A 25,968-nucleotide genomic window follows, 5' to 3' on the forward strand; every position below is an offset into this window, starting at 1 on the left:
CTTATCCCAAAGGAACAATCCTATTGGCTTTTTGGCGAGGGAACCCGTGGGATGGGGACTGCACCACTCTATTAACATGTCATATCACACGAATCCAAACAAAAATCAGAAAAAAGCTTAAAGACGCCATTTTGTGATTTTATTAGGATTTATGTGCCTGGCTATGTCTTGGTCGAGCGCAGTAACTTCCTGGAGTCTTGCCGTCAACATGAGGTTGCCTTGCAACCAGCGTAGACTCCATGAAATCACAACATGTTGTTTTAACACTTCAGTTTTTGAGCTTTAGAGTTTCTGGATTTTGTTACAGAAGAAGAACCAGGCTAGCTATTTCCCCCCAGCTTCCAGTCTCTGTGCTAAGCTAAGCTAACTGGCTGCTGGCTGTAGCTTCATATTTACCGTACAGACATGAGAGTGGTATCAATCTCCTCATCTAGCACGCAGTAAAAAAGCCACAAAGCGTATTTCTCAAAATGTCAAAATATTCCTTTAAGGAGAGGGGCACCACTAGTGCACAAAGATTCTTTTATTCACAGTCATAGTCATGGGCAAGTATGTAACAGTACAACTTTGAAATGTTCAGATCACATGACATTGTGTTTATTAAAGATTTTCCATGTGAAATATATTTATATTTTTTTACTCTGCATATTTGTGCATATATTTGATATTCAACTTGTTATGAGTTCATAGATACCAAATATTTGATTGTGCTCCTTTGGGCACATGGGACTACTGTTTTGTCCTAAAATATAATGGAGTCTATTGCAAAAACAGTAGTTCTATGTGCCCAAAGACTAGATATGGTATGATAAGAAAAACTCACTTTTCAGCCAAACAGTTTGTCCGATTTTTTAAAAATGTTCACATTTATGCTCAGTCAAGCCAAGAGAACACTTCCACCAAAGACAATTAAAAAATTTCAGTTGCAGGCACAAATGGGTTCATTTTTTTCTGATAAACTGACTCCATGACTTGGTGCTAGTACAGATGGGATTGGTGCTAATGGACATATAGTGGTAGGAAAGCCTTCCATGACAGTTGTGTGTGGTTGACAAGAAAAAAAAACCCAAACATGTCTAAACATTAAGCAGGATAAAAACTTTATTAATCAATAAAACTTTGCTCTTTGACAAAGAGGTACTTCATAGTTCTTTTACATAAATAAATGGTGTTTACATCATCTGTAATACCACTGATGTCATTACTGTACAAACAGACAAATAACAATTCTGTTAGTCAGATTTATTGGAAATTCAGTTACATCTTTCCATGTATGTTATGTTTTGTATATTTGTGCGTTTGTGTGTGTTTGTGTGTGTGTGTGTGTGTGTGTGGCTGCAATGCACTTGAAACCACTGAAGCTGTAAGGGTTTGACACGCCCATGCAAAGCCTATTAGCAACAGAGAAGTGGTTAGTATTGCTATCATAATTTTGTGAAATTAAGTTAAATGAATGGCTTGATGGCTCTTCTGGGGGCCATAATAATAATAAGTCTATTCATCCATACAAGTATAATTGAATGAAACACACATGTCAGAAGAGAGGACAGATGCTTTCACTGATTTGGCACAGTTCATCAAGCTGGAGAATCGGACATGTTTCAATGAGCAATTTCGATGGAACAATGAAATGGATTCAGATGTCATACAAATGCCTGTCAAATGAATAGAGGTTTCGTGTTTGTGCAAATACATGTTCGGAGGTTGTTTCTTCACAAACCTCGAGTAGTATTTCAGGGAGCGCAAGGGTTCAAACATTTCATCGGGCAGTGGAAAAAAATCTGTAACCTCTTATCCTATTCAGGTTTTTTTGGGGGGTGGTTGGATCCTAGCTGACATTGGGGCGAATGCAGGGTACACCCTGGCCAAGTCACCAGACTATCACAGGGCTGACACATAGAGACAGACAACCATTCATGCTCACATTCACACCTGTTGGCAAATTAAAGTCAACAATTAACCTGCATGTGCACCCGATTCGACAGCTCATTGAATGTGCGTTATCAGTCGTTATTAACCTCATAGATGTGGTTTTAGTAGGGGCCTGTAACACCTTAAAAGCAACAAATACGTTTAAAACTGAATGAAACGTTACGTTTTGAACACAACCAAATCAGCTTGTTTAGGTTTAGGCAACAAAGCTATGTCATTCGTTTCAACACCAGTGGCAAACCCAGATCTCCTGGGTGTAATCACCCCCAACCTTCACCCCATATGGAGTTTCATGCTATCTATATTACAGCGCCTGACTTCCTTTGGCTTTTTCTCCTGTTATAATTACTTCTGTCTCTAGAGCTCTTCTTTTATTCCTTCTTTTGATTATCGCCCATGCGATTTAATGATGAAATCTATTAGTAGGTGTAGCAGGCCCCTTCTAACCAGTATCTATGAGGCTTATAATCACTGATAACGCCCCATTTAATGACCTGATAACTGTCTAACCGGTTGGCATGTCTTTGGACTGTGGAGACGGCCAGAGAACCCAGAGAAAACCCACACTGTCACATGGAGAACATGCAAACTCCACACAAAAGGGGCCGTCCAGCGGGTTCACTGGAACCCTCTTGCTGTGAGGCGACAGTGCTAACCACTGCACCAACGTGCCGCCCAGAACTACAGTTACATTCAAAATATAATTTTTTTTTGGTATTGAGCTGCTGCACTGACCCAGTGATTTACAGTGAGCGCAACAGCTTCAAAGATCACCCATTACTAAGGAGTGTAAGGGGGGCGCTAGGGCCACAATCACAGCACCCGGCCTACATTTTATGTGGCACGAATGTGCACAAGAGAAAGTGGCATTAAAATAAAACAAAGTGCAAAACAGAGAGGTAGAAAGGGATTTTGTTGCCGAGATCAAAATAGCATACCGTTACTAAGAGTTATTATGAGTTTATTCTGTGCCTTATGTGGTGGTTATCAGCATGTAAACACTGTGCTTTGCTAGTAAAAGTCATTGTAAAGATTGTCTTCTATGCATCAGAGGGGAAACATTACAAATCAGTGTGCTGTTGGTGAGTCGAAGTGGTGTGATCTGACTCACACCTTCAGTTTATAGCTATTCTTCACACAATGAAACTAAAGATAATACCAAGAATTTTGCACCTTGCCCAGTATGTCAACTGAGAGTCAATAATTACAGTGTAGAGTGGATGTAGGCGCCTTGAGAATCACTGTCCAAGGCTTTGTTACACTGTATTCAGGGATAAATTTAGACTCTCTCCCTTGGATCCAGTGCAGTGAATACTAATTACAACTCTTGTCATGTGGCGTCCTACCACAAGGGGGCACTCTGGATCCACATTTAAAAGAAACCAGGCCACAGTCATGCATCTCAGGTTAGATAGTGAAAATGTATTTTTGGCCGTGGGTGGCAAGCTCATTCAATGTCTGTTTGTATTTGTGCATAACACAACATCTATGAATTATTTATATAAATGTATTTCTTATTTAATTAATCTCAATACATTTGTATAAAATCAAGAATTGAACTTCATAATATTAAGTGCTTATTTTGAGGTGTTTCTGTTGCTTCCTCCAAGAGGACGACAATGAAGGTATTTTTGTCAATTTCATTAAAGAGGACCTATTATGCTTTGTGCTTTTTCTCTTTCCTGTAGTGTGTTGTATCGTTTTTTTGTGCATGTAAATGGTCTGCAAAGCTACAGAGACCCAAAGTCCCTAACCGAAAAGGAGTTACTCTCCCCCCACGGAAACACTGCCAGAAAAGCCTTGATTGAAGTCACGCCCCTTTCTTCCTTAAAGTGGTGATGTCACCAAGTAACACATTAGCATAATAACCGAATTCACATCAAAGCAGCGTGAGCAAGTGTGGTCTGTGGCAACTGAGCCAGCTGACCAATCAGAGCAGACCGGGCTTTTTGGGAGAGGGGGGGGAGCTCAAACAGAGAGTTTCAGACAGATGGTGAAAAGAGGTGCCGCAGCACAGCTGGTATGAGAAAAGTAAAGCGTTTTTTGAACATCAAAGTTTGTAAACATGTTCTAGTAAAAAACCCAAATCCAAGTATGCACCTGAAAATGAGCATAATAGGTCTTCTTTAAATCATCTTTAGTGTTTCTCTAAAAATGTTCTGGGTGATCTTATGTCTGAGCTTATAACACCCTCTGAAGTTCAGTAAAATAATACTGATTTGTGCCACAGAGTGCATTATAACTGTCCCGTTTCAACATTTAAAATAATGATTTGCTTGGCAATCAGTTCTTCTTTTGACAGCTTCTAATAAGTGATAAAGGAGCCTTGGACAGATCCCACCTACATCCAGTCTAAGAGTTTCACTTACAGTGCAAAAACTTTACAGTACGACTTATCATTTCATTTCACCAATAATCTACATTAATATGTAAAACAACATTTACAGTATAAGCACTATAGAGTAAACATGTTTAACTATATGCAACATTGATCATCCTGTATACTTTAACTACTGTATATGCTGTCTACTCCAAAAAAAGCCTTTATGTCGGCCATAAAGTACTACGACTATATTTGTGACTTTTTGTTACTGATGCACCCGAACAGTGTAATAAACATATTTACAGACTGTGTGGTTTTGTATTTACATTCAGTTCATTGCACGTAATAATGGATGATAACAATGATCACATGCAGAACAAATGAGACGCAAGAGAAAATGCATTGTTTCTGCAAATTATATGCAATGTAAATGATATTCCCACAGGCTGCTTTATCTTGGTCATTGTGCTTTGTTTCATCTTAGGTTTGAGACTTTGTCTTTATCCAACATTCCACATGAACTTTGCAGTCAACACGAGTACAACATGAATAAAATAATGTCATTAAAAGTAGTAAATATCTCAGCTGGATTGAGTACAACATTCAATAGAGAAAATGGCAAATAATTAAGATTATAACAAAATGGTAGCAGAGACTTTCCTGCAGAGTTTAGTGCTTTTACATCTATTCATTATCTAAAGGTGTTACGACAAAAATACAAGATAAATATTACAATTTCTTTTCCATCTTACCCTTAAAAAACTTGGATTTTATTACTATTCTTATCGTTAGAAGAGATGCTGAATGGATTTCAGGCATGTGTGTATGTAAACAAATCAAAAGATATGTACAATATATGGCAATGAAATAAGTCAGATACAGTAGTTAAGACAAAACAGGCTAAATTCCCCCAAATCATTTCTTAGTTTTAATAACCCATTGTGTTAAAGCGGGCACTGTGCTAAACTGTCAGCAACAAACACCAGCAGATGAAGGAAAATTGGCTAATCTGTGCTTGGGTTCATTACATACAGTACAGTGGGCTATGCAATGGATATAAATGACTTGTGCACTTTAGGTTTATAGCCATCGTATAGCAAATGTTTGTCCTTAGTGTCTCCTGTGCTCTTTACTGCTGTTTGCTTTTAGTAGTAGAGTTGCTAGATCAAGGCTGACCTCATCGTGTTCGCTGATGCTTTTCACCTTTTGGACAAAGCAGTGTTTGCTGACTCAGTGCTACTCATTTACTCTCTAAGTCCTCTTTCCTCCGCTCTCAGACCTCAGCTCAACTTGGAGTTTGTATTCTAAATTATGATACGAGAAACAAAGACTAAGAAATTCTTAAAAAAAACAACTCATATCTTTACACAAGTGAATTGCGAGTGGAAACATTTGTTTGTGCAGGCTTCATTAAAGGTACAGTGTGTAGGATTTGGCGGCATCTAGTGGTGTGGTTGCACGTTGCAACCAGCTGAGTACCTCTCAGCTCACTCCTCCCTTTCCCAAGACGTCGGCAACGTGAGCCGCAGAGTGTTCGCCCCGCTCAGAGGCCATCTTTACCATAATAACACTACTTTAGGCGCGGTACCACGGTTTTGCACTCTGCGGCTCATGTTACCGCAGTTTCACAAGCGTGTCGGAGAACTACGGTGGCCTTTGGATAACGTAAAAAAACGCGAAAGGCTCTTGCTGGAGCCAGTGTTTGGTTTGTCTGTTCTGGGCTATTGTAGGTATGAAGGGCTCATTCTAAGTTAACGTAAACACAAAGATTCTTAGTTTCAAGTGATTATACACTAATGAAAACATGGTTATGAATATTATTTTCCATTTCTGCTAATAGATCCACCAAAGTGTTACACACTGTTCCTTTTAAGTAAAATCAACACCATTTCACACTTTTTGATTTTGAGCCTCGTTATGCCCAACATGACAATAGCTGAACCCACATGGATCAATAAGCTGTAGTCTCTTGCAGTGTAAAAACTGTGATGATAAGAATGGTGTCATCTGAGCAGCAACTACTGTATCTCCAGGTCGAAACAAATTCAAAGCTCCTGCTGGTAGACAGGAGTCTCAGCTCTCGGGCCCTTTCTTTATTCTAGGTGCCATTTTGCAACTGGTGGTTTCATGAACAAAAAGTGAAGAAGAAGAGTGGAAAAGAAGATTTAACTTTAAGTGTTTTCTCTCCAGGATGTGGTCTTCAATCACGTCCTTTTCCCTCAAAGTCTCTCAGACATCTGTGTTTGTGTGTCCATGCATGTGTGTTTGTTTATGTCTGAATGTATGAATCCACTATGTACAATACTATATACAACATGTGTGTGTATATATATATATTTTGCGTGTATAAGAACATGGGTGTTTAGAGTCTGCATGTGCTGCATGTGCAGATGAAATGTGTATTAATGTGTGTATGAAAGACAGAGAGAGGAGGGAGGGGGGCAAGAGGCAGCCAGGTGTGTGGGTGTGTGTGTTTGAAACCTGCTCGTCCAGGTCAACACACACTCTCACTCAAAGCGTTCGTAGTTCCTCGTCTGCCTCACACGGGGCACCATGTCCTTCAGGAGTCTGTGGACACAGAAACAAGGTGTCATTGGGAAGTAGGTAAATGGTGCAGAAATTACTTCTGCAAGGTGCTTCAGCCTGTTTTGGCACTCGGCACCCCAAGCAAGTCAAATGGTGGACTGTTGGTTTTATATCTTACTTGACGCCATATGCCAAAATGATGAGTCCAATGAGAACTCCGAGTGGTGCCGTCCAGAACCAGACGTCAGCATGGTGCTTGAAGACTTCGGCACTGATCAGAATGGAAAAATCCCATAACAGAACCGACCATAGAGTTGAACCCTGAAAGACCAAACATGGGGATAATGTCATGTCTGTTTATGTATTGTATGTCTGAGTAATGGAGTAGTTTCATTTGCTCGAAACCATCGGCTATCGGTCTGATGACAGAAAAGCGTCTCGGAGCAATGGGTTATATTTCTGGGGTTTCCGGAGTTGCCAGCAGATATCTGGGCCAAGACTTCCTTTTTTCTGTGCGCTGCTCATTGTTTGCAATCCGATTAGCAACTTGAGATGTGAGACTGGAGTTGGAGTTGAGGGACGACGTGTACGACCGGATTGTTTCACAAGTAGCCAGTTTACAAGCTAATTTCAAACCCATAAAAAGCTAAATCATCATCAGACGATAGATTGCATTTTCGGCCAATGTGTTTCCCCTCTTTTACTCTTCACACGGACTGTTTACTTGCATTCAACCAAAGCCTGCTCGAAAGTGATTGGTCAATACTACTCAGACTACAAACAGAAACCAGAACGCTTCCGATACAAAAAATCTTGTCCCGTTGCCAAACTTAAATACTCTTCACTAATCCTGAAAATTACCTATCAAAGAATTTACGCAGATATTATTAAAAAAAAGTGGTACACAGATTTGAACATGAATCTGTTTTCTGAGATCTTTGGGTGTTAAAGGAATAGTTTGATATTTTGGTCGATTCACTTGTTCGCTTGCTGAGAGTTAGATGACAATATTTATTGTGTCTGTAGGCTACAACAAATACGAAGAAGTGAGTTAGCTTAGCTTACAGCATTAACATTGGAAAGATGGGGAAACAGCTTGCCTGGCTCTGTCAGTAACAAAATTGTCCTACCAAAACTTTCAAAGCAAACCACTTAACATGTTATATCTCAGTTGTTGAAACTGTTAAAAAGCTGAAGTGTAAGAAATGACAAGTTGGGCATCCAGCTTTAGGGGTACTGATGGACGGATTATTTTCAACTTTGGACAGAGCCAGGCTAGCTCTTTTTTCCTCTGTTTCCAGTCTATAAGCTTAGCTATCCAGCTACTGGCTGTATTGGTTCATATTTACCACACAGGCATAAGAATGGAACTCTTGGCAAGAATGCAAATGAGCGTACTTCCCAGCATTCAAAGAAACTCTGAAATATAAATGGCTATAAATGCTACATTTCACTACATCTACTGTATTTGAGTTACCCTGTATAGCGGCTGATGTTTTTTTTATAATTACATTTCTCCTTGTGTGAAAGGCAGCATAGTGGGTTATTGTCTGGCCTGCAGTAAGTGTATAGTCTTGTGGGAAATAAATCCAGTCTCTGAGAACAGCAACCTCAGGTTTATTGGATTGATGCCCTGCGCGTTCTGAGACCTGGGGATAGCAGCGCCTGTTTGTGTGTGTGTGTGTGTGTGTGTGTGTGTGTGTGTGTGTTTCTGTGTGCTGTGCTTTTGTTCACATGCGCATTTGTCTATGAGCAACTAGTGGGTCATAACCTATTAGGTCTTTCAATCCAGTTGTGAGAGCAACTTTCTCTCGCACAGAAACATTCGCACACACACATACTCTGTTTTGTGGTTAGGGATTAATGCTTTAGATTCTGTTTACTTTGTGGTTGTCATGCTTGTTTTGTGTAACAACAACCCTGGCCTTTAACACTTGGTTCATGGTTAGGGAGAGCTATTTCAATTGTATGCTACTTTATATTTCTACTTCATTGGATTTCAGAGGGAAACATTGTACTTTTAACTCCCCCACATTTATTTGACAGTTATAGCTTCTAGGTACTTTGCAGATTAAGCCTTTGAAGGCTTATAATGAGCAAATACAAATGTGATGTATAACTATTTAGTACATAAAACTACCAAACAGCATATAAAATGATAAATTGAGCTCCCTCTGGACTGGCTAAAACACTGAAATGCCTCTGTCAAGTAAATGCAATAATGGTATATAATATTATAATTATGACAGGGGCCATTTTGCTGCATAAAGACCTTTACAAACCGGGGGGCATGACAAATAACAACATGAAAATGCAAAATACTCTCCTTTGAATATTCAGGCTGGTCTCATACACTGTCCATAGCTATATTTAACGAAAAGTAATGCATTGAAATTTGTGTATATCCCACAAATCAATTTATGTGTAATTCACGTAATCGTGAACCAGGAAATAAAAGAGAGACAAAATGCCACGTAGGGAGGGAGGTCGGAGTGGATGGTAGTCTTGACTTTCGCCCAGGAGACCGGCATTCATGTCCCGTGTGAACCACAAGTCAACGTTGATGTTATTGTCACGTAACTTACGTACTTAGCAACGCCACTTCCAGAGTTATTTTAAGCCAAACCACGTTCTTTTCCTAAGACTAACCAAGCTGATACTTTTCTAAGCCTAATTAAGACGTTCTATTGCCAAAACCTAAGGGGAGCTGTTTCCTGTGAAGACAAAAGATTATTTTGAAAAGGCAATATGCATGCAACGAGTGGAAATTGTCATGTGTTGCTGGACATTTGAACGAAGAAGGAGGAATAACTTTTTTCCAAGAAATGGTACGAACCATTGCATGAGAATATGTTGGAATATCATATGTCTAGGCTTTTATTGTGAAAGTTAAGACGGAAGGAATGGATCTGGTATCCGCCTTTGTCTACGGAGCCTCCGTGTTATTGTTTCAGGTGCGCAATTCAACCCATTCCGCACGACGTGATTGATTGATGCCTTTATTGGCGGTGCAAAAACTCAGAAAAATACATTCTTTCCGAAAAAAATAATGTTACTTTTTCACTGTGTAATATTTGCATTCTGTGTGAAAGCACTCGTGACAAAAACAAAATTTGAGAAAAATATAATGAAGTGTGAATTAATCGCACGAAAAAAAGCGCTGCCGATGTGTAAAGGCCTTAAGAAGTAATAGTTTACTTTTGATAATAATAACATTTCCATACTTTTACACTATGATATTGCTAGTTTTACTTTTGCAAAGGATCTGAATACATCTTCTTCCACTGTTTACCATCTACTTGTCTCTACAGTATCATTCCACTCTCTTCTCAAACTCCCTTTAAAGGGGACATATCATGCTCATTTTCAGGTTCATACTTGTATTTTGGTTTTCTGCTAGAACATGTTCACATGCTTTAATGTTTAAAAAAAACCTTTATTTTCCTCATACTCTCTGCTTGGATATAGCTGTATTCACCCTCTGTCTGAAACGCTCCGTTTTAGAACATTTCAATGGAATTGCAACAGAATTGCATTGCTAGGCAACATGTTGGGTCCATGTTTGCTTCCTGTCAGCTGATGTCATTCACATACGCTGCTACAGGAAATAAACTGGGAAACATTTAGAATTTTTAAATCTAAAACTGTGAAATGGTCTAAATATTGTATGTTTGTGACATCACAAATGGACAGAAATCCTGATGGCTTGTTTCAAAAGCTCAGTTTCTGAATATGGGCTGTGTGTATTTCTCTGTGGATTGAGCGTTTTGATACTTTCACAGTATTTATATAGAACTTAAACCTGCTTTATAATATAAAAGCCATGAAAATGTCACTTTTTACAATATGGGACCTTCAAGGCCCTGTTTTCTCTCTTAAAACCAACAGAGCTATTGCACGAAAGTCAGGTTTGTAACTGTTCTGTTTGAACTACTTTTCATTAGCGGGAGAGAGAAACACAGACATTGCTGAAAGGCTAAAGAAATGACTAATGAGTGATGGAAATAATCATTTTCCTGGGCATTTAGTGAGTCTAATACTATTTCCTATTGCCATTCTGTAGCCATTTGTAAGCTTTGTCGAGACCTCTTAGATTGGTTTGCTATTCATTTATTTATAATTAACTATGTCTGTGTGTTTGTGTGTGTGTGTTTACCCTACCGTCAGTGATAAGTGCCCGGCTAGTCAGCACTCTTCCCAGCATGAACTTGGCCACAGCCAGCACAGCACATGTGAGCCCGCTCACTATAGCCACACTGAAGAGGAAGTCATCCTATGGAAAGTCAGAGAGAAGAAAAGATAGAAGAGCAAATTATTTGTATAATAGGACGTTGTAAACCATGTGTGCTTAAAGAAAAAAGCATACAAAGAAAGCGAGAGAAAACTACACACAATATCTAAAAAAGCACCAACATCATCAGTCAGACAGAACGACCCACAAAGCTTGTCTCAGCTCAACCATTAATAATAAATATACAGGCTTGACTCGGTGCATCAACCCAAGGTCATTCAGAAGACGCATCTAAGTGATGTGAGGATCTGGTGTTTTTAAGTGTCAAACAGACTCAGCAAAAAAACAGCACTTGACCCCAGAGCGTCTCTCTATCAGAGTTAATTGGGCCAACAGGGGAGGAGGGAGCGGGGGAGGGGGGACGGAGACAAGGAGGAGAGAGAAAGAAGAGAGAAACTGGGACAATAAGAGACACGTGAGGGAAGAATCCAACTCCATTGTTTTTGTCAGACATCACCTAGCTTCACCAAACTTTTGGTTATTTATAACGGATTTGGCCCACCAACCAGCGTATCACAACAGTGGTGATTAGTGTGGGCCTCCACTCACACAAAAAGATGTAATAAGACTTTTCCCACGTCAGACATTTTGACCGACTCATAGTAGGAAAAGCACAGGTGTTACCAATAACATCAACGATGGCTCTGCTCTATTCAAGTGTCCCACTAATGCCGGGATCAGACTACACGATATTTTTGTCTTTGACGGCGGTCACCATGTCAGATCTAAAGATCACAGCTCCATAAACTCTTGCAGTGTCTTGGTCGGGTGACTGGCAAGACTACACGTATGACCACGACCAATCATGGCATGTCGTATTCCACGATCATGCGCGAGTTCAGACGTCATCGGGGAGGCGGTTGAAGCAACTGTCAATGCTTGGGTATTGATAATTTAGCATATTCCCGCAATTAGGACCAGGGATATGCCGGCACAGCTAGCATATCACAGCATATCTACTCACCTGGTTGGTGAAGTGCTTCCGCTGTTTCTCGCCAACATTTGTCTTTTTTGACTCTGTCATGGTACTACCTCGATGAAACGTCAAATAGGCAGAGGTACAGTTGCCACAACTCAATGAATTTTTCATCAGTGTCGTTGTCCCACCTGACAGCAGCAAACTCGGCATCCCTCCTCCTTTTCGCCATGTTTGTTTATTACCAAGTGACCTGACTGCGACTGTGCGCTGGAGAGAGCACCTGATTAGTCAACGCAAAGGAACACATCGTTGGAGATATCACACTAGGCGTGTCAAGACGAAAAATTATGACAGGCTAGACTTTTCCTCGGGGTGGCGTGGTGGCGTCCAGACGTGGCGTCGGTTGTCGTGTACTTTGACACACTACACGAGATAAGAGAAACGATTTTCGCACAAGACACTCATTTATCGTTCCCGATCCCCTACGACAGCCGTGGCGGGCTATAATCGGGCTAATATCGTGTAGTCTGATCCCGGCATAAGTCACATCACGCACAATACCAGGACCCAGAAACTAATGTAGCTAATAGCCTAATAGCCTTTTTCACGGAAGGCATTTTGACATGTCACAATAGGAACACATGGGTAAATAATGAAATTAATGATGGCTTAATTCCATTTAGCTGCTTTGATTTCAGGATCCAGGTATTGTGCGTGTAGGTTTACTGTCAGGCTGTTTTCAAAACTGCATACTATACATACACTATATGTACTGTTTTGGCCAAAATCTAGTATGTAGTATGCAGTATGCAGTATACAAATAGGGATGTCGTACTGATTTGGAAGAAATCTCCAATATGCATTGGACCAGTCTACCTCGCCTACTGTATCTTACAATGCAAAGCGCTGGAATGGTACAGACTAAAGTTACAACAAAAACAGCAGCCAAAAATGGCACGTTTTTTTTACAGTTCTCACAGCTATTTCATCACTAAATTCACTTCTGAACATTTTTGAGAACGATAAATCAACTGTGTAGATTTTGAACATTGGACAGTTTGACGATATTAGATGATGAATCGAACATTTGCTCCAACGTTTTGGAGTTGAGAAGCTCCACAAACTGCCATGACAGCTAGCTATAGCGCTTGCCGAGGTCCGCTACCTCGCCAGCCGGGCGGTCACGCTCACAGACCGCTATGAGCTGGCTGGAGCTCTCTCAAGAAACCGGTATGTAGACGAGGGGCTTTCATTTCCTTTTTGACGGATAGTTTGTGTAAATATCACAACGCAAATGTTGATTATAAATTAACGGGAACCTGTGTTTATCTGTAATGTAAATTTTGTCAAGCAATGTTTTATATTTCCCGTCTCCCTTTGTTGATGATCCTGTTTGTCTCACTTTATTATGAGCTGTTTAAATAAATAGTTTAAACCCGCAATATCTTATAAAGTAGTCGATAATATTGTAATAGAGGTACGAGTTCTCCGTTTTTTGTCCAGTGCTTTAAGAGCTGGTTTAAAGGGACTGTTTGTAACTTCTTACACATATAATTCAATCCGGGTCGGTGTCTCATGCGCGCTCGCGTGTGGCTACGCTGTTCAGACAAGACTCCAATACAAACTACACGGAAGTACCAAAACCACAAAGTTCTATCTAGTGAAGCCCGTCTTGCAAAACAGTATTGGCGCGGGGGAGAACGTAGCTTTGGTTATCAGGACCAGAGTCTCTGCTGTATTCTGCTCCTCTGCTCCTCTGCCTGCCTGCTTTCACTCACACACCGCGCTCGTTCTCACTCGCTCAACTCGCTCCACCTCACGTGCATGCGCGCACACTACACACTGCAGAAAACTTAGTAGCTCTGAGAATATCTAGTGAATCTTCAGTGGACGTTTGTGCAGAAATAACTGCTGCAGCTACTCCAGACCAACAGAGGTTTCCCGTGTCTTGTGAAGTGACGGGGCTCCACAGAGAGAAACGTTATCGTCTCCGACCAGAACTCCGGTGTCTCCCCTGTTCCCTCCGGACGCGGTCGGGAGGCTGAGGCAGGAAAAGCCAACACTAGGATCAGCATTGATTCATGGAGAGACCTTCGTCTGGTCAGCTAACATTACTGCCAAGCAGCTGAAATATAGAGTGATATTGTGCTTTTAGCTGACGCGTGTCGCCTCACTGTTTTGATCGATGCTCATTCATGTCTATGTAGAGCGAGCACAAGCGCGAGCACGAGCAACAGGACGCTGACTTTCGTTGACTTAATGGCCACATGTGTCGCTGTAACTAATATATAAAACGCTTTACTTTTCTCATACCGGTTTTGCTGCAGCACCTCTATTCACCCTCTGTCTGAAACGCTTTGTTTATGTCACATCGCTTCCATCTGTTGGACTGAATGGTGAAGTTGTAGACATGAATTACTAACATCAAACCTCATAATAGGACGTGTTTATTCAAGGCACTACACGCTCTTGGTCCACCCACGCAGGTGCTTTCACTTAATTTGCCTGATTAGACTCTTTGCAAGGACTGTGTGGGCATGTAAAGACTGTGCTTGATAGACATCTAATGTTTGTTACACCTTATTACTACCGTTTCTTTTGGTTTGTGATGTTTGGTGTCCTTGTGTTTCCAGCATACATCTAGCCAGCAAGTGGTTGAGTGTGGGTGTGATCAAGGTCTTTAAAGAGAATGGGCCTTCTTCACCAAAGCCAATTTGAAATGTCAGGATAAGGAATATAAATAATAAAGATGATGTTAACAATGGCGGATTTCCATTTAGCTGCTTCAGTTTCAGGGTCCTGGTATTGTTCTTCTGTTTGTTGTATTAAATGTTTTCAGAAGTAGATTTTGGAGGATTCTTTAGAAGGAATAACAGTTTTTTGAGCAGGTAGCCATGTTTGTTTCCTGTTTCAAATGGCGAGCAGAAAACCAGGGACCAATCGGGTGCATTGTCATCGCTTGAAGCAGCCTGTTGTTTGGAGCCCATCCCCCTAGCGCCCTCGCCGGATCTGGTGGACATTAGTGGCGTTAGTCTTTGTATTTCTCTCTCTATGACACACACACACACATGCCCATACCATATCGTCACGTAAACCAACATGCACTTGCGTGTAGTTTGAGCGCTTGGCTGCTGGTCGGCTAATAACTTGTTAATCCCTTGCACCCTTTTTAGTCCCATTTACTTGAATGGGTTGGAGGCAGAATATCGTAAAGCTGACTACATTGTAGTTTGGGATTTTGCATTTAACATCACATATCCTTCACATATCCATATCCTTTATTGGCGGCTTGCTGCTTGTGTTCAGTATTCTCTCTGCTTTACAAAATTATGGAATACTCTATCCACTATCTACTCTATGTATACTGACATTTTTCAATAGGATGAAAGAGGCAAAGATGCGACCACCTTTCAGTTCTTTACAAACCAAAACCTCACTGAGAACAAGATCAGAGAACAGCTGATGCACGTACTGTACGTATGTATTTGTTGCATCAGTGTGTGTTGCCCTCTCTCTCTATCCAGGGAGAGCCAATCTCAGCTCTCTGTGTTTAATCAGGCACTAGACACAGACAGCCTGCCATGAGAGCAGCGACCCAGGACGTGATGCGAATCAGGATTCCTGATTTTCCTCACCCTCGGTCCGCTCTGCGATTTTACAGCCCAATACGTCAAGGTAGCAACATTTTACAGTATTCACACTGTATTGCTGCTGTTACCTTCTGACTGTTATATATAAATGTGAAGAGGAAAATCTTTTAGAAGAAGAATTAGTCAATGGCACCATCAACCCAGAAAACATCATATTATAGAGCAGACATAGCAGATTGCCCTCCATTTTCTTTTTCTTTTCATAATCTCTATCTGGCTCTTTCAGTCACACACTATCCTGCAGACACGTACAAACAGAGCACATAAAACAGATCGCTGCTGGTGTGATAAATCACCTCTGACTTCTGTTGATGAAGACTTCAATGAACAAGCCGGTTTTGGCCACACACACACAAAACAAAGCCCAAAGGTGGATACAAAGAAAGAGAGGCTGTGAATGACAAAAATAAGAGTCTGAAAACAATAAAGCAGTGGAGACAGACATGGTAATGGAGGGAGACAGACTATGTGAGGTTAGAGAAAGAGTCTGGATATAATGATGGAAGAGGTGCATGGGAAACAAGGAAAGCGATGGGGGATATGGAGGGAAAGTGGTGGAAAAAAGATAATGCATGAGGTAGTGAGCAGACGGCAACCTCCGGGTTCTGAGAAGTGAAGCCAATGCAGAAGCGCCGTAAACTCCAATTGTAGTCCAATTGTAAAGAAGTCTATGAGAAAATGATCCTAATTTTCACTTGATTTTTTACCTCAGTAATTATAGTCCCATTTAGAGTCAAATATACCATAAAGCAGTGTGTTTCCAGTTCATATAAGTAAATTGTAAAATTCTGGTTGCCTAAAATGTCTTATTCTGTGTTTGGTTGTACTTAGCTCCACCCTCTCTTGTCACTTCTTGTTCCTAAAAAAAAGCAACATGGTGACGACCAAAGACCAACATGGCGACGGCCAAAATGCTGAACACAAGGCTTCAAAACTGTAGTCCACAAACCAATGGGTGATGTCACATAGACTAGTGGTGCCTTTAAATTAAACTTGTGCGCTCGTGTTTACAACATGTGAAATTGTGTACACGATACGCTTGGCGTTTAAGTGGTGAGAGCACCGCTGCTAAGCAACGGCAATGTTAACGTTACTGTCAGCATCAAGAAGCCACAGAGGCTAGCAATTTAGAAATCTAGCAAGTGGGTGACATAATGCAGGAAATGCAAAGACATAATGACAGAGGAAGAAGATGAGGCCATTGAGAATATCAACATTTTCCTCAGACATATTATAAAATTACGAAGAAAAACAATATACAACTAAAATTACGATATATTCACTTATTATGTACCGCAAAAAAGAACTTCCATGGCCGCCGCCATTTCTGACAACATCAACAAGCACGTCGCAACTCGTGAACTCAGAGCTTTCAGAAACGTTCTACTTACGAGTTTGTGAATACCACAAAAGGGGGGAGTTCATATGGACTCGTCTCGTGAACACAATAAACACGACCCCATTTGAAGGCACCATACGTCCAATTCTTAAGCCTGGGACACACCAAGAACATCAGGAGTGCGTGGCGGCTGCGTGGCGGCTGTGTGGCGTGGTGGCTGCGGGATTCATGCGTCGGGTGTTTAGCTGCATGTCTGCTGCGTTTCTGCTGCTGCAGCTGCTGCTGTCAGCCCTTTCTTTCTACATAGAGTTTGCCTTTAAATGGTCATTTCATTTCATTATAAATATCATTTATATCTATTTTTGACAGAGAAAGGTTAAGAAATGTTTGGTAATTTGTAAATAATAGTAATAATCCACAATTAAAACTCTGTACTATATTCATTCATGGAGCTCTTCAAGTCACTGCATGTTCTAGAACACTGTCCGGCACATATTTCAGAATAAAAGCCTTGTGTTAACAAATGAAGGAATTCTGTCCACAGAAAAAACGCTTGAGGGCTTTTATTTCAAATGAAAGCAGGAAGTGTTGATTTAAAAATAAGTCTTTACTTTTTTTTCATCTCCGTAACATATTCGATATACATTGAAACTGTAGTAATGTAGCAGGTATGATGTCAATATACTGTCAATAGATCACCTTCACTGTCTGTTGTTGTTGTGAGACGCGCGTGGCACGCAGCAAAAATAGGCGAGACCTCTATTCTCTAGAAGAGACGCAGCTAAGACGCGCGTGTGACGTGTGACGTGTGACAGAGAGTGAGGTGAGTCCATCCTTTAAAACAATTGCATCTACAAAGTATTGCCAAGCTAGTAGCCCGTGAAAGTATTCTACATAAAAGGACAGATTACTCTTAAGCAAACGGATAATCAATCAGTCGTAGGTTAAGACAGAGTGTGTTGGAGCCCAGATTGAAAGAGCAGACACGGTACAAAAAAAGGGAGCGGGATGGTGAAGAAAGAGAGGGAAGTGTCAAAGAGACAGACAGTGGTAATAGGCTCTTGCTTGTGTCAGGAAGCTCCTCTGAGACCTCACACCCCCCAGTTTCTATTAACATAATGGCACTGGAGCATCAAACACAGTCTGCAGAATCTCCGCTGCCCTCAACCTGCTTCTCTACCAGCTTCCAGTCTCTTGGCTTTTGATTTTTAGGTCAAAGGGGCCTCGATGACTCATTTTTCCCACCATCAAACATGCACTTAAAAATGATCAAAAATAACAACACACTTGGTTTGTCTGGTATGGATATTTATAGAGTCTCACATCAGAGTATTCATCCTTCCTTTAAATCTCATTGTATCCACATAAACGCCAACACTCTTTGTCTTTGTGTTTTCTCCTCACTATCTACTCTTAATCTAAAAGTTTCTCACTTTGTTGAATTTATTGTCAAAACTCTTTGGATACAGCAGTTATCATTTTTTGCTGTATGAGTGTGTCAATTATAGCTTTTAGTATTCAGATAATTGACTTACTAAGTGAATCCAATTGTTCAGACAGAATGCGGGGTGAATGAAATAAAATCATAGGTTTACAAGAAAAAAAGTCAGAGTATTATGAGAATAAAGTCATAATATTATAAAGTAATAATTTTACGTGTTATTTTCTTTTTTTCTTGTAAAGTTATGACTTTATTCTCATAACATTACGAATTTTTTCTGGTAAATTTATGACTTTATTATGGAAATCTCAGATTTGTTTTCCCTCAATGTGGCCCTAAAACTCCATCATACATTTGCACTTTGGCCCTTACTGCATGAGACTTATATACTATATACTTAAGCTGTGTTACCTTCATCACAATGCTCAAATGTTTTGCGGCTGCAGAGAGATGGGGTTTTATTTTTCGGCCCAAAATGGCTCTTTTGATAGTAAAGGTTGCTGACCCCTGTCCTAGATAATACAGCTGCCCAGTGCACATTTCAAGAACATTAAAGCTATTCAATTTGAATAACAATTTAAAAAAAAAAAGCTATGCATAGCATTAAGTAAAAAAAAAATGCCTGCAACCATTTTGGATTTGGTGGCATCTAGTGGTGTCGTTACAGATTGCAACCAACTGAGTACCCCTCCGCTCACCCTTCCCTTTCCAAGACTGCGGTAACGTGAGGCGCCGAGGCCATCCTACTTTAAGAGCAACGGAAGTCGGACAGGGGATGGCGCTACCACTGTTTTGCACTCTCGCGTTTACAGCAGTTCCACAAGCACATGTAGGAGAACTACATTGGCCTTCAGGTAACGAAAAAACACTAAAGGTTCTCTCTAGAGCCAGTGTTTGGTTTGTCCGTTCTGGGCTACTGTAGAAACATGGCGGAGCACCACGGCCATGTAGTTGTGAAGGGGCGCATTCTAATCTAACAAAAACACAAATTAGGTAAATAACAAAAATAAATGGTCTCATGCTGCATTTTACAGATGATGTAAAACAAAACTCAATACAGGTCAATATAACTGATACTGATCGGTTAAAAATGCTTTGATTGGCCCCGATATCGATCTTTGAGATCGAATCGGGACATCCCTATTGGTAGTACCGCACCAAGAAACGTACACTAAAGAAAACAAGGAAGACTGCTAGCTGATGTCAACATGGATACAAACAATGCAGGTTTGAATATATTTTTAAAAATCAGCTTTGCATATGGTTCATGAGGAAGGAACAGTTTCAATTTGTTATGCCTCAAGTACAAGGATATTACATTTTCATGTCTTTACAAGAAACTCCACAGGGTAAGGTACGCCCCCCTGACTTTGATAAAGGGCCCAATAGTCCCTCAAGTCTCAAATTTCCTCTCAGCTCAAGGCTGTTTGAAAATGTAAGTGTGAACTGTGTTGTGTTTAAAAAAAATCAACAGTGAAATTTGAATATATTTTGGGGATTGTGAGCATTGCTGGGCTCCATAACAAAATCAAGAAGTGCATCTTAGAGCTTTGAAACTAGGGGAACTTAAAGGGGGAACTATGAGTTTTTGGAGTGTAAAAATCTCTCATGGCTTCACGGGTTAGTGAAACGGACAGATGGCGAAGGTTAAATCATTTACAAACCAAATAGGAGGGTTCAAAGCACAAATCTGGAAAAAGATACGATGGGCACTCCCTAAACAGTGTGACTATGGAAGAGTTGGGCCGCGCCCCAGCAACAGAAAGATGAGACTATTTTTGGGACCTTATTCATAGTCTTAACACCTCCAGAGAGAGGTGGGGGGGAGAGTGAAGTGTTGACATTAAAAAGAAAGTGTGTGTGTGTGTGTGTGTGTGCATGCATGTCTGTGTCGAAGAGAGAAAGGGAACAATAGTCAGGTGGAGGGAGACAGAAACTCTGACGTCAGAGCAGCTACAGCAGAGGGCTATAAAAAGATACCTCGCTCACAACAATGAATGATGTGTGTGCTTGCTCTGTGTGTGTACATGTACTGTATGTGTATGTATTGACTCAAATTGAGCACATATGGAACTCTTGTAAATGTTCAATCATTATGCCAGCTTGTGTGTGGTATGCATGTGAACATGTGTTCACATAATGTTATATGTGCCATAAACTCCCCCACACACACAAGCACCTGTGTTTGCCACTTTTCTTATGAACACATTGTTTAATATTGTTGGAAGAACAGCTATAAGAGCAGCTAATGACGCGTGTTCTTTTTCATAAAATACTGTGGAAAACCACAAAGCCCAAGGTGAGGTTTAAACTGCTGCACTGTCACGGCATTTGCAATCCCTGAAAACAACGTTTTAACCTTGAATTAAACAGCACTTAATGAATAAATAATCGCCGCCCTGAGGAGAACTGCCAAACGCAAAATGTTGCCCCCTGCAATCCAAAGCCATGAGGCATCACTTACGTAAACAGAAATCAGAGGATTCCCCCTTTTTAAATACATGTGATTTACAGTCTGATATTCAGTTTAAACAATTTACATTTAACACTATACTGATTTTACACATGCAATTCAGTTTACCTGTCACAAAGGGGACTACGCAGCCAGTGAAAACAGTTGTATGAGGTCTACTTATGCTCTGGAAGAGTGTGGTAAAGTTTGAAAAAATATTATATATTATGTTTTTGGTTGGGGCTTCACACTTAAAACTTAGAACAGAAAGCCAGTTTTAAAAACTTCAGGTGTGGAGATTGTGTGGGCATTTGGGAGAATGGGTGTAATGAAGGTACTATTTAGTCGCATTATGGCAAGTGTAAATTTAGCCTTTTTGAAGGACGACCCATAGCAGGGGTGTCCCCGACTAAGAATTTACATAGTCAAATCTGATTGGTCAAGTCTTGCCTATCGGTGATTAACCGTTGAATCATGTTTTAGTTTTTTTTTTCTTGCTCATTGATTCATATTGTCATTTGTGAAATTTGCTTCCATTTTCCACACCAGACAAAAGAGCTGAAACGCTCTTCTTCTTCTTCTTCATAAGAATTCATTTTATTATTGGATGTGTTCCATCCATTTTCCCCGGCCCTCCGCCATGAGGGGACAGCGCTGTTTATTGATTGTAGAGGGTGGTATGTAGGTGCGGCGCTGTCCAGAGTACTGAAACAAAAAAATATTTAGCGCTCCACCAGTGCTACGTTCGTATGTGAGTGCTCTGATCAATAAATGTATTCTTTGACTTTGAAACAGTAGCTTAATGTTGTTGCCAAGATGCTGCTCCAATGGTCCCGCAAATTTGGATAGTGCAACTTAGTCCACATGGTGATTTATTCTCGCACACTAACGAGACTGATTGAAAGCACATGACTTCCTTTTCATCAACGGCAATAACAGTATTATTATTAATTGGCTGAAACTATACTTAAATAGGCTATATATCATTATTTATTGGGAGGAACCAAGCATAATCAGATGTTCAGCATCCCCATTTGGCCTGAATGAAAGGATCCTTTTTTTCCGCCAGAGCGCCGATTATTTGCCAGAGTACCTGTTTTATTACAGATTATTTATTGTTTATGAATCAATAAAGTTCTAAAAACAATAATCAAATAATAATTAAGATAACTTTAAGTATGGGCACGGGCAATTAAACTGGTGGTATTAAGCCTCTGTTTTGTAGTGAGACACACCACACCAATGCCAATAATTACTACATAAATATCACACAGTTCTTGTGTTAGCATGGACCTGGATCTCTCCTTTACCTAAAATATTTTTCAAAATGAACAAAATTCCTACAAAGAGTGTGTGTGTGTGTGTGTGTCTTACCACTTCCGGGGGCACCCTGGTAGCCAGATCATGGATGGCCTTTCCAACGATGCACAAGGAGGAGAGAACGAACACAACCCCGAGAACTACACATGCTCTGCAGAGAGACGGACAGACAGACGGAGAGCAGAGTTTAAGGAGTTAGCTTCAGCGAGCGTGATCTATTTGCTAAACCTGCCATGAGGAAGCTAGGTGAAGAAGCTGCCTCGAGAGCAGTCACACTGTCACACTCCACAGTTCTTGGTTCTCTCTCTTGCATTTGAATCAGGATAAATTGTAATTTCTTTCCTGCTGCAGCGAAGACACAAACAAATGTTCAAAGTATCCTGACATAAACAGTTTGGAATGATACTGGCAGTGGCCTTAGGCAGTCTGACAAACAAGGAAAGGTTTTTACCAGCCTCTATGAAATATTAAAGGAACAGTTGAACAAAAAATAAACAAATTCAGCCATTAACAACTCCAAGGTAACAAACCACGATCTTTTCCTAAACTAAGTGGGTTTTTTGCCTAGCCCTAACCAACTCGATCTTCTCCTCAGCCTAAGTCGTTTTATTGCCTAAATCTAAGGTATTATTTTCATGTGATGACAGAAGTTTATTTTTGAAAAGTCTGTGTGCATATTAGGAGCGTAAATTGAAACGTGTTGCTGGACATTCGTAGGAAAACAAATAAAGAAAGGATAGGAAGATACCATACGAACCGTTGTATGAGAATACACATGACACGGTGTCGACACAGTGCATGATGGATAATGTTATAGCAGAAACTGTTGTAATACTGAAAGACCTCTTTGGTCTGATTTGAGTGACAATACATGCATCTCATCTCAAAGCCAAGCAATTTCTGGATGTCAGAAGGCTGTTTACAGTGTATTTGGGGCACTGTGTGCTACCAGAATAAACAAGTTGCAGACTTCCATCAGAGCGCTCGAGGCGGCCCTTTATGATGTTTGTTAAATTAAATCAATACGGGGGATAATACGTTTTTTTTTTGAGGGGTGGGGCTACGGGATGCTTGCATATGCATACTCCCCACTGGCAGCAATGGAATACAGTAAGATATTTGGTTATTCAACACCTCTCCATTGCTTGATGATTTACAGTCTCACTTCCTCTGACACATCTGCTGGACCCGAATCACAATACCTCTGTCCCATCTATCTCACTACCGAACAGAGAAGCAGTATCTGACAGGTGCAGTGAGGTGGTGTTCATCCTTTACTGATTCGGATGGTGGTCGGTCACAGCGGAACTGTCACAATTCACGATTCATATGTTTGAGAAATGCTCTTCTACAAGACGCACAAGAAAATTACTCAGTTTAGATTCAATCGCACTCCAGCTATTAAATGTGGTAAAATTGGCATGCATTAACAAGAAAACTGGTGCGTCAACACGACTGCACATGGAGCTGTACTCAAAATTACATTACATGTGAATGCAAAGGTCAAAAGTTAATGTCAGGCTATAAACAAACTACACCACGGTTGCATGAGCGCGAGTATACACAATAAGGCTGTAAAGGAGGACGAGTCGGCGTGATGACGTTTTGTAGTCTCATTTAGCCACTTGTTAGCAATCGCCTTTTTTAAGACATAAAAGCTTCAAAATTCACGAATGGGATATTTCAACCCGATATCACGCCAAAGCGTGGAATAGACCCACCTGTTCTCTTTAAACATCCACGCTCTGTCTGTTTACAGCAAATAGGGCGCATATATGAAATGTCCCACTCTTAGTGTGTATGCATACATGTGTTGCGTGGGTTTGTAAATGTTTGACTACATATTAAGTACATAATAAGAAGTGAAGTGAAAATCTTTTGTATGTGCTCATGATTTTGTACATTCAGGTGTGTATGTGTGTGTGTGTGTGTGTGTGTGTGTGTGTGTGTGTGTGTGTTAACGAATGGTAGAGTGGCAGCTTGGTCTTTTATCCTCTGTGACTCCCGAGTGAAGCAGAGGTGCTGTTGTAAGACGAACGTCTCGGTGCCACATGACAGCCACTCAATGGGCTCAGCTTAGCTGCATTAACAGGTTTCTGTTTAGCCAGTGACATACTGTACAGTAATTGACCTTGTTCAATGAGGAATACATTGCTCCACTCCCTCTCAACCTCAAATGAAGAAATAGAGTTCCCTTAAAAAGTATTTAATCCGCCCAGCTGGGTATGCCCAACAAGACAAGACTGCACACCCTCAAAGGTACCAGCAGTACCAGCAATAAGACAATATCCCAATGGCTGAAAGCTCTGAGTTATTCAGCCATCCAACATGCCCCCTGAAATGCTTTTCTACTGGGAGTATTTTTATTTATTCATTTATTTTAAAATGACAGATATTTTATTTCTATTAGACAATATGGAAACACAAGGATTAAGTGTGGGCATGTAGACAATGCAATGCTTCGACCTTGCGAAAACACAAAACCTTTTTTTTTCCCCCACCTTTTCTGTTTCTCAGCTTTCAGAATGAAACCGGTAAGTAGTTTATTTCTCAGAAGAATAAAGAGGTGGCACCAAGTCATTGTTTTGCAAGTCACAATTACGTCCCTCAAGTCCCGAGTCAAGTCCCAAGTCCTAAACTTTGAGTTTTGAGTCCTAAACAAGTCATCATGTGCTCTTCTCCAAATGTAATTCCATTTTAGCAACAGAGTGATAAATTATATTCCATTTACAAAAAACATTAATGCTTTTTAATATTTTTTAAAACAAGTATGACTTAACTTAATCATAAAAAAAAAGATCTTGGAAATTAAGTGTCGACTTAATGGGAATGAATAGCGTTAACCTTAGTTGATTCAGGAAATGAAAGGAAATTAATTGATTTGTGGCACATTTTTTTAAATAACATACATTTTAATCTTTGGCTTGGGCCGTGTTCATAGTGGGCCAGGACTCACCGGTATGCCGTACTACGGTGTCTTTACCAGTGAAACCAAGCATTAAAGCCAACAATACTGAAAATAATACCATCTCTGACGTAAACATGTGACAGCATCAGAAAACATCGCAAAACTAGATCTGGTTGCATCTTTATAGAAATAATTAAAGATCGGTGATTTGTAGGAAACATGAACTCTGTCGCTTTAATGCAGGTGGAGAAGAGAAAGTTGCATCAGACCACATAGATTCATCATTAATCAAACGTTAATTGAACTCAGCACGCTGTTCGGTACTCACATATACTCTCTGTGTGCAGAGTGCACAGCTGCTGCATTGCTGTAGCGCCAGAGGACAATGAAAGATGACAGGACATCCAGCGTGGCATCGAACTTCAGCAGGAACAGAAACCCAGCAACAAAGGAAGAGAACAAAAAGGGTCTTAAATTGTGAGTTATTACAGTGGTTATGTCTAACTTATAACAATAGCTGCAGCATTGTAATGACAAAGAGCATGAAGCAAAAAGCAGCTTCATAAGTTGTTATATACAACCAAAATCGGTACACACAATATTCTGTATTAGTTTTCAAAATAATATGGCATATATTACATGATACAAGTATCAATGCTGCTGACATGCTTCTGAAAATACATGCGCCACCACACTCAAATGTATCAAATGTGTTTTGGCATACAGTATGTTAGAAGTATCGCAATCTTATCTGTGGTGTTGGAAATAAAGATACAGCGTGACATTTCACCAGCATGATGAGGATTATCTCAAATTGAAAATAAAATAAAAATATAATATAACTTGGAAAGTACACTTTAAGGAAAA

The 25,968-nt window shown here is 40.4% G+C and overlaps 1 pseudogene; it reads right to left on the reverse strand.

Moving 5' to 3' along the window:
• Positions 1–6,663: 6,663 nt before the first annotated feature.
• LOC119499915 overlaps positions 6,664–25,968 on the reverse strand; it is a 92,717-nt pseudogene continuing 73,412 nt past the window's right edge.

The sequence above is a fragment of the Sebastes umbrosus genome, chromosome 13 (genome assembly GCF_015220745.1).
Source record: "Sebastes umbrosus isolate fSebUmb1 chromosome 13, fSebUmb1.pri, whole genome shotgun sequence".
NCBI classification, from domain to species: Eukaryota; Metazoa; Chordata; class Actinopteri; order Perciformes; family Sebastidae; genus Sebastes; species Sebastes umbrosus.